The sequence below is a fragment of the Triticum dicoccoides genome, chromosome 3A (assembly GCF_002162155.2).
Source record: "Triticum dicoccoides isolate Atlit2015 ecotype Zavitan chromosome 3A, WEW_v2.0, whole genome shotgun sequence".
NCBI classification, from domain to species: Eukaryota; Viridiplantae; Streptophyta; class Magnoliopsida; order Poales; family Poaceae; genus Triticum; species Triticum dicoccoides.
In genome coordinates, this window is record NC_041384.1 from 125,385,195 (window position 1) to 125,392,389 (window position 7,195).

Here is a 7,195-nt window from a genome sequence, read left to right on the forward strand (position 1 = left end):
TACTTCGCCAGGGGAGCGAGGTTTACGGTTAACAACGGCCGCGCCACCCGGTTTTGGCACGACGTGTGGATTGGCCAGCAACCCCTTTGGTCGGAGTTCCCCCACCTCTACGCCATCGCGGTTGAGCCCAATCAACTGGTGGCGTCGGCCCTCAGTGCCTCCCCGCCCCCCATATACTTCAGAAGGGAGCTTGTGGGACCGGAGCGGGCCGAGTGGGATCACGTGTGGGCTTTGACTGCGACCGTCCGCTTATCGGACTCCGCAGACGAGGTCTCTTGGAGACTCTCGGGCTCTGGCAAGTTCACTGTCAAGTCAATGTACAGGGAGTTGTGCCGCGGGCAAGCCCCTATGGCAGCCTCGGGGCTTTGGAAGGCGCGAATCCCGCTAAAAATTAAGGTCTTTCTTTGGCAATTATGTCAGGATCGCCTTCCTACCTCTATTAATATAGCCAAGCGCAATGGCCCTGCTTCCGGACCGTGCGCTTTGTGTCATAACGCGGAAGATGCTGACCACGCGTTTTTTCGCTGCCCTTTGGCGCGGTTTGCTTGGAGTGCGGCCAGGGAGGCCGCTGGGGTGGATTGGGATCCACGCTCACGCTCTGAGCTTGTGTCTTACTTATCTGCGATCCCGGGCTCTTTGCGCCGGATAATGTGGACGTGTGCTTCGGCCTTGCTATGGGCCTTATGGCATATTCGTAACAAGTTTACTATTAAGGGAGCGTTTCCCTCTCATCCTGCTGATGTTATCTTCAAATGCATCTTATTCTTGCAGCAGTGGGCTACGCTGGGGAGGCAACAGGATGCTGATCTCCATCGACATGCCATCGCTCGGCTCCGCACAGTCTACTCGGTGTCCCGGGCCCCGTCGCCTCCTCCGTCTGCTGCTTTATAGGGATAGGCGGCCCTTTTGGTCCTGCTTTCTTTGAGCCTGCGTGCTCGCTCTCCTGGCTAGCTATGCCATGTAACACACTTATCACCGGTCTCGCCTTTTGGCTCTGCTTCGAAACTTGGCTGTCTAGCTTCGGTTCCGTTTAGTTTGGTCTTGATACTTTGTTTGCACGCTGCCTATTGTTGTGGGCTTTATTAATTTAAAGCCGGACGTCTCTGACGTCTATGTTCTAAAAAAATACAGAGCCGGTAAATTTTGAAATTGACGAAGTCGCCGCAGACGCTTCGTAGTTGAGACACACACACACCATACAACTGGACGAATATCGTCTAAAATCCTAAAATTAATCTAAGAAAATGTGACTATCCGTGTCAAGTCTAGGAGTTAAACCCGAGTGGATAGCTTCCACCACAAAAAACCTAGCTAACTGAGTTTTATGCTTAGTTTGTAATGCATTGGCTAATGCGTCATTTTAAGTGAAGAACAAAAATAGCGACAACCACCACAAGGCATTGTCTCTTGGAGTAAGGATATAGTAAGTAGAGTCAACTTCTGACTATATCTTAGTGACATGTGACCTATAACTAATCTAATAGCCTATATGTATAGTAGTTAGTTATAAATATGTAATGCTTTATTAATATTAAGCTCATCTAGTGATATTTCTATTGTTGATCGAATACCCAACATGCATACTCCCTCCCTCCGGTGAAAAGTGTACATATAGAAATTTTAGGACAAATTATAGAGTGAAGTAAAAAAATACATTAGAAAGGTGCAAGCCACCATCTCTCTCCTTTTTAATTATCCAGCCTCCAATGAGCTAAGTGCATGTATAAATTAAGAAGACCATGCATATAATGTTATTGGTCTTGATTATCGTGCGATGAAAGAGAAACAATTTTCCTACTTTAAAGTGTATTGGAAAGATAAAAATACACTATTTTGTGGGCAAATTTTAAAGCCAAATGTACACTCTTCACCGGACGGAGAGAGTAGTAGTTAGTTAAAGTAAGTATAATACGGTGATGTAAGTAGGCTATAAGGCTTTATTATATTTTGTGTTGAGTTTGATGAAAGAGAAGAGGAGAGAGAAGCGAAGCAGGCTATAGAATAAGAGCCGATTGTAGCACGAGGTCCAAGAAATTCCATGAGTTTACGAGGTGGGACCAAGTAGTACATATTTATAGACATTGCTATAAATAACATGACAACAACATACAGCAAACAACTACCGAGAATGGCGTTTTGGATCTCGGCCTCCATGAAGCCTGATTTTTTGAAAAAATTGAAATTCAAAATTTCTAGTTTCAAAAAAAATCTAAAAATAATGACAAGTAAACAAGGATGTAAGGTGTATGTGTGCAAAATTTTAGGATGAAATACATTGAAATGCAACCTATACAAAAAACACAAATTCATGGTCTGAGAGGATGAAAAGTATCATGTGTTAAAAACCCTCATATTTTACATAACCCTCATTTCAACGTATTTCGTCCTGAATTTACACACTTGTGCACTATTCATCTCTCTCTATAATTTTTTTCAAAATTTTGTGAAATGTAAAAATATGAATTTTCATGAATTCTAAATTTTGCATTTGAAGGCCTCCATGGAGCTTGGCCTTCAAAAGCAATTTCCGACAGCTAGCTATATTATTAATTGTGCTCTTATAAATATGTACTACTTTATTAATACCCAGCTTAACTCATGATCACATATTTTTTAAATAGGTGTTGCAATTGTCTCTTAATCTACAACCCACCTCCATCTTAGCAAAAATATATTATACAAATCATAGGAGTATAATAGGACCAAAAATATAATATTAAAACTCCTATGGTGAGCTTACATCATCTTCTTATACTCAATTTTAGGTGTTGTATGTAAGTGATGTTGCATTTATTTCATTTATGGGTCATGCATGTTTGCTTCTCACATTGTGGTGTAATTATTGAGAGAAAAATTAGGAGAGACACCACACTGGGTCAAAGACAACAACCGTGCCTTCTCTTGACGCCTCCCGCAGCTCCTCCAAGTTGTTGCCTTCCCTTCCGCCGCTGACGCCAGTGTAGGCCGCGCTGGCGGCGGGCCTGACGCCGAAGGGGTCGAGGTGCTGGACGTGACGAGACCCGGCAGGGAGCGCATGCACAGTGGCCAGGGTGGCGTCCCTAGTTGTGCAGCGGCGGAGCTCGCCCCCATGGCCAGCGGGAACCCGTGTTCTCTGGCGATGGTGGGTGCAACGACGACGGTGAATCTGGGTCCCACCCAGATTCGTCGGCGGCTTTTCCCATGGGCGGCTGGCGGCGCGAGGAGGGGTTGGTGAGGGAGGAGGGCTCCTTGCCGGTGATCCAGCGGCTACGCGGGGTGTCACAGTGCGGCTCCGCGCGGTTCCGAGTGGTTGCTGGTTCGGAGTGGCACGAATGCCAGGGAAAACTGTGTCGATCTCAGTCATGGCGGACGATGGCGATGTCTTGGGTGTCGCCTCCTTGCCGAAGGCATCGTCGGTTGCAATCGTTGTCACCTCGTTCCATCTGCTCTAGGGAAACCCTAGATCTTGGATTCCCTGATCGGATGAGTCGGACGATGACGGGGCCTTCGGGGCCATCCTCCCTCTTGGGGGCATCGTTTTGGAGCAGGTGCTGCTTGGAGGGGACAATAGGAGGAACAATGTTCCATCTACTCCAACGACGACGGGTCTTATCGGCGTGGCACACACTACAAAATTTGCTCTATTTTGCAACGTTTCACTTGTGTCACGTAAAACCATTTTTTGACACGGAAAATGCCACGGCGACATTTCCTGGCCGTCACCCCCACCGTCACCGAGCACCATCATAAAAATTAAAATCTTGACGATACCACTTCTTCCGTCACGCAAGATCGCATCCTAGGTGACGAACCAAAAATCATCGCCGAAACTATCTACTATGACGGCCATAAAATGTCACTGGAACGGTCACAGTATACTAACAACCGACCCACCATGTTTGACCAGTCAACATTTAATAATCAAATTTGGCCGGTCAAAGATCCTCACATGTGGGCCCATGGGATACTGACGTGACTACTTACATGTGGGTCCAGAAGCTGGTGACGGCACACATTTCCGTCACTATTACCATCATAGTTTATTCATTATTACATCTGCCAACCAAATTTAAATTTTAAAATTAGTAAAATTTCAAATATGAGAATACGCTGAAAATAATAATGATCAGCCAACTAAGGGAGTATCACACACGACATAAAAGGAAATAGACAAAGTACCACGCAGTACAAAATAAAATAAGGGACGACCAAAGTTTCCGAATGAAGAAGACCACCATCGGGGTTGCGACATGCTATTGTCAGAACCCCTAAAGTGGGCTGCGACATGTCGTTGTTAGAGCCCCCCCTCCCAAAGTAGGCCGTGACATGTTTTTATCAGAGCCACCCTACATCCTTAAGAGAAAATCTAAAGCTCCTTTCAGTTGTGATTGCTTCTTTTCCATAGAGCAGTTTTCTCCTCTTGTTCCTCCTTACGAGCTGCAATTTCATCTAGTTGCTTTGTTTTCATCTCCTTGATTTCCTATTTCTGTGTTGTCATTCTTGCATTGAGCTCTTCTTGATACATATCAGCTGCTGATCTCGTAGCTTGCTCCTGAGTTGCCAGCCTCTCTTCAAGCTCTCTCATGTGTTCATGAGAGAGCTGTCTTTTTCCTGGAGGTAGATGACTCTCCCATGCTTGTAAGGAATGTGCTATGCTTGGAAACGCCCTTGAGAACCATTGCAACAATCTGCACATCTGTTTTTGGTTCTTCACATTCTGTTGGACTTGCACCTTGCTTTGCCTTCATTTCCTTCTGCAATATGGTTGGACGCTGTTGGTACGGTGTTACAAACATAATATTTTGGATGACACATTACATGTGAAATCCAGAAATTGCAGAATGCTTACGATTGTCATTGTTGCAGTCTCACTCATCGCCCCATCCTTCTTTGTGGTGTGGGTTGCTTCAAAAAATTAAACAGGTGTAGGTTTCTGGCTTTGCTCATTACACTAGTACATCAAACAGGACATGATGAACGTCATTGCCACATGCCATTTACTTATGAAAAAATTATGATAATTTGCATGTACGAAGCTGGAGTGCTTACCATACTGCGATAAGTTGCAATGTAGCATCTAGAGCCAGTTTTATGGTGGAGCTTCACAACACTTTGGTTTGCTTTATTCTTGGCACATATCTGAACACCACAAAAAGATGGACGCCTCATCGTAATGGATGGCTTGAAGGATTTACTTTCCTTGTACAAATTGGCAGTTGGAGACAGGCTGCTCTTCATAATCCACCACGGAGGTGATGAGGTTATCCTCTTTGTCAAACCCATGCTTGGGCAATTTGTGTAATCTGATTAAGAGTAGTTCTGTGTTGTTGATGCACTTCATGTTGATGCTCGAACACTCCTACTCGTGATGTGCGATACTTTTGAAAATGACGTTGCTGATGTACCAAATGTTTGTTCCATGTCTGAACTTGTAATGATATATTATTATCTGTGATCATATTTTCATGTTCATGCTTTATTTCATAATTAATATGTCATCTCATTGTTCGGTAAAATGATAGCATACACTCCCGTAAAAAAAGATAGAATACATGGAAATAATTTAATGGACTTCATAATGAGCATCTCAACTAATATCCATTAGATAAACCCAGAACTTTGTTTTCAAGCCCACCGCACCATTTTTTCCCTTTCCCAACCAGCCAAACATCTCAACTAGTAGCCTCAAAATGTCAAAAAAACGACATTTTATTATTCATTTTTCTAACCCGCCTAACATTTTTTTGTGACACCAAACATTTTCTGTGACACTACGAATCGTCCCAGAAAATTGACATGCCTAGTGACGCCCAAAAGCATCACCGAAAACCATGCCAGAATGCGCGAAAGTTGACTAGGGCACTGCCCTGGGAGGAAAACAACTGGTGACGGTGAACTATCAAAGAAAATGATTTTAGGCGACGGTTCATGTTTCATCACCAGGGTTTTTGTCACTGAATAGAGCAGAGTTTGTTGTGGCAACAGAGCCTCGGCTACGGATGCATGTTAATGGATTCATGCAGGTGGTAGCGCTATCTGGCATTATGGTGGCGTCGATAGAATAATGACATTGCAAGGTGAATGTTTTGATCCCTTCTAAAGGTGGGACGGTGGAAAATGGTGGTGCCTCATCCTAGAGCGTGAGCATGCAGTGCGCAGAGGGTTTGCTAGACTGTTTGGTGCTCTTTGGCTTGTCGGCTACTACTTCTTGAGCTTGCGTTGGTTTTTTCATTAAAGAGGAAAGGGTGATGCAGCAAAGTAGAGATAAGTATTTCCCTCAATTAAGAACCAAGATATCAATCCAGTAGGAGGCACAAGCAAGTCCCCAATATATGCACCTACACAAACTAACAAACACTTGCACTCAACGCAAAAAAAAGGGTTGTCAACCCCTTCACGGTCACTTGCAAGAGTGAGATCTAATAAAAATAGATATAAAAGATAAGTAAAAGGCGAAATAAAATAAATATAAATAAATTACAACAAGGTATTTTTTAGGTTTTTGATTTTATAGATCTGAAAATATACGATAGAAAATAGACCCGTCGGCCATAGGTTTTACTAGAGCTTCTCTCTTAAAGAAAACAAACGGTGGGTAAACAAATTACTGTTGAGCAATTGATAGAAAAGCGCAAAGTTATGACGATATCTAAGGCAACGATCATGAATATAGGCAACACATCCATGACAAGTAGACCGACTCACTACTGGAATCAGGATCTTTGCCGTCAGTCAGGTCTTTCCCGTCAGCTAGCTGCTGGTAAAGATGGTCTTTGCCATCAGTATACAAAAAGCTGACGGTAAATAAGGAGCTGACGGCAAAGATCACGTTTGCCGTCAGCCAGATCTTTGTTGTCAGCCAGCGGACGGCATACAAACTTTGTCGTCAGCCAGCGGGCGGCAAAGAGGTAGGGTGGCCCACTAGTGAGAACCACCTAACGGCCACTTTCTTTGCCGTCAGCTAGCAGACGGCAAAGAAAATGCTTAAACTGACGTCCGTCAGGTAGGCTCTTTGTCGTCTGTGAGCAGACGGCAAAGAACCGTGCCCTAACTAAAAATCAAACCCGCCCGCGCCCGACCACTCTCTCTCTCTAGTCCCCTTTCTCCTCCCTGAGCCCGAGCTGCCGCCGCCCCGCGCCACCCCCGTAGCCGGCCGCCCCGCCCCCATGCCGCTGTCGCCCTGCGCCGCCCCGGCGACCCCTCTTCGCCCCGCGCC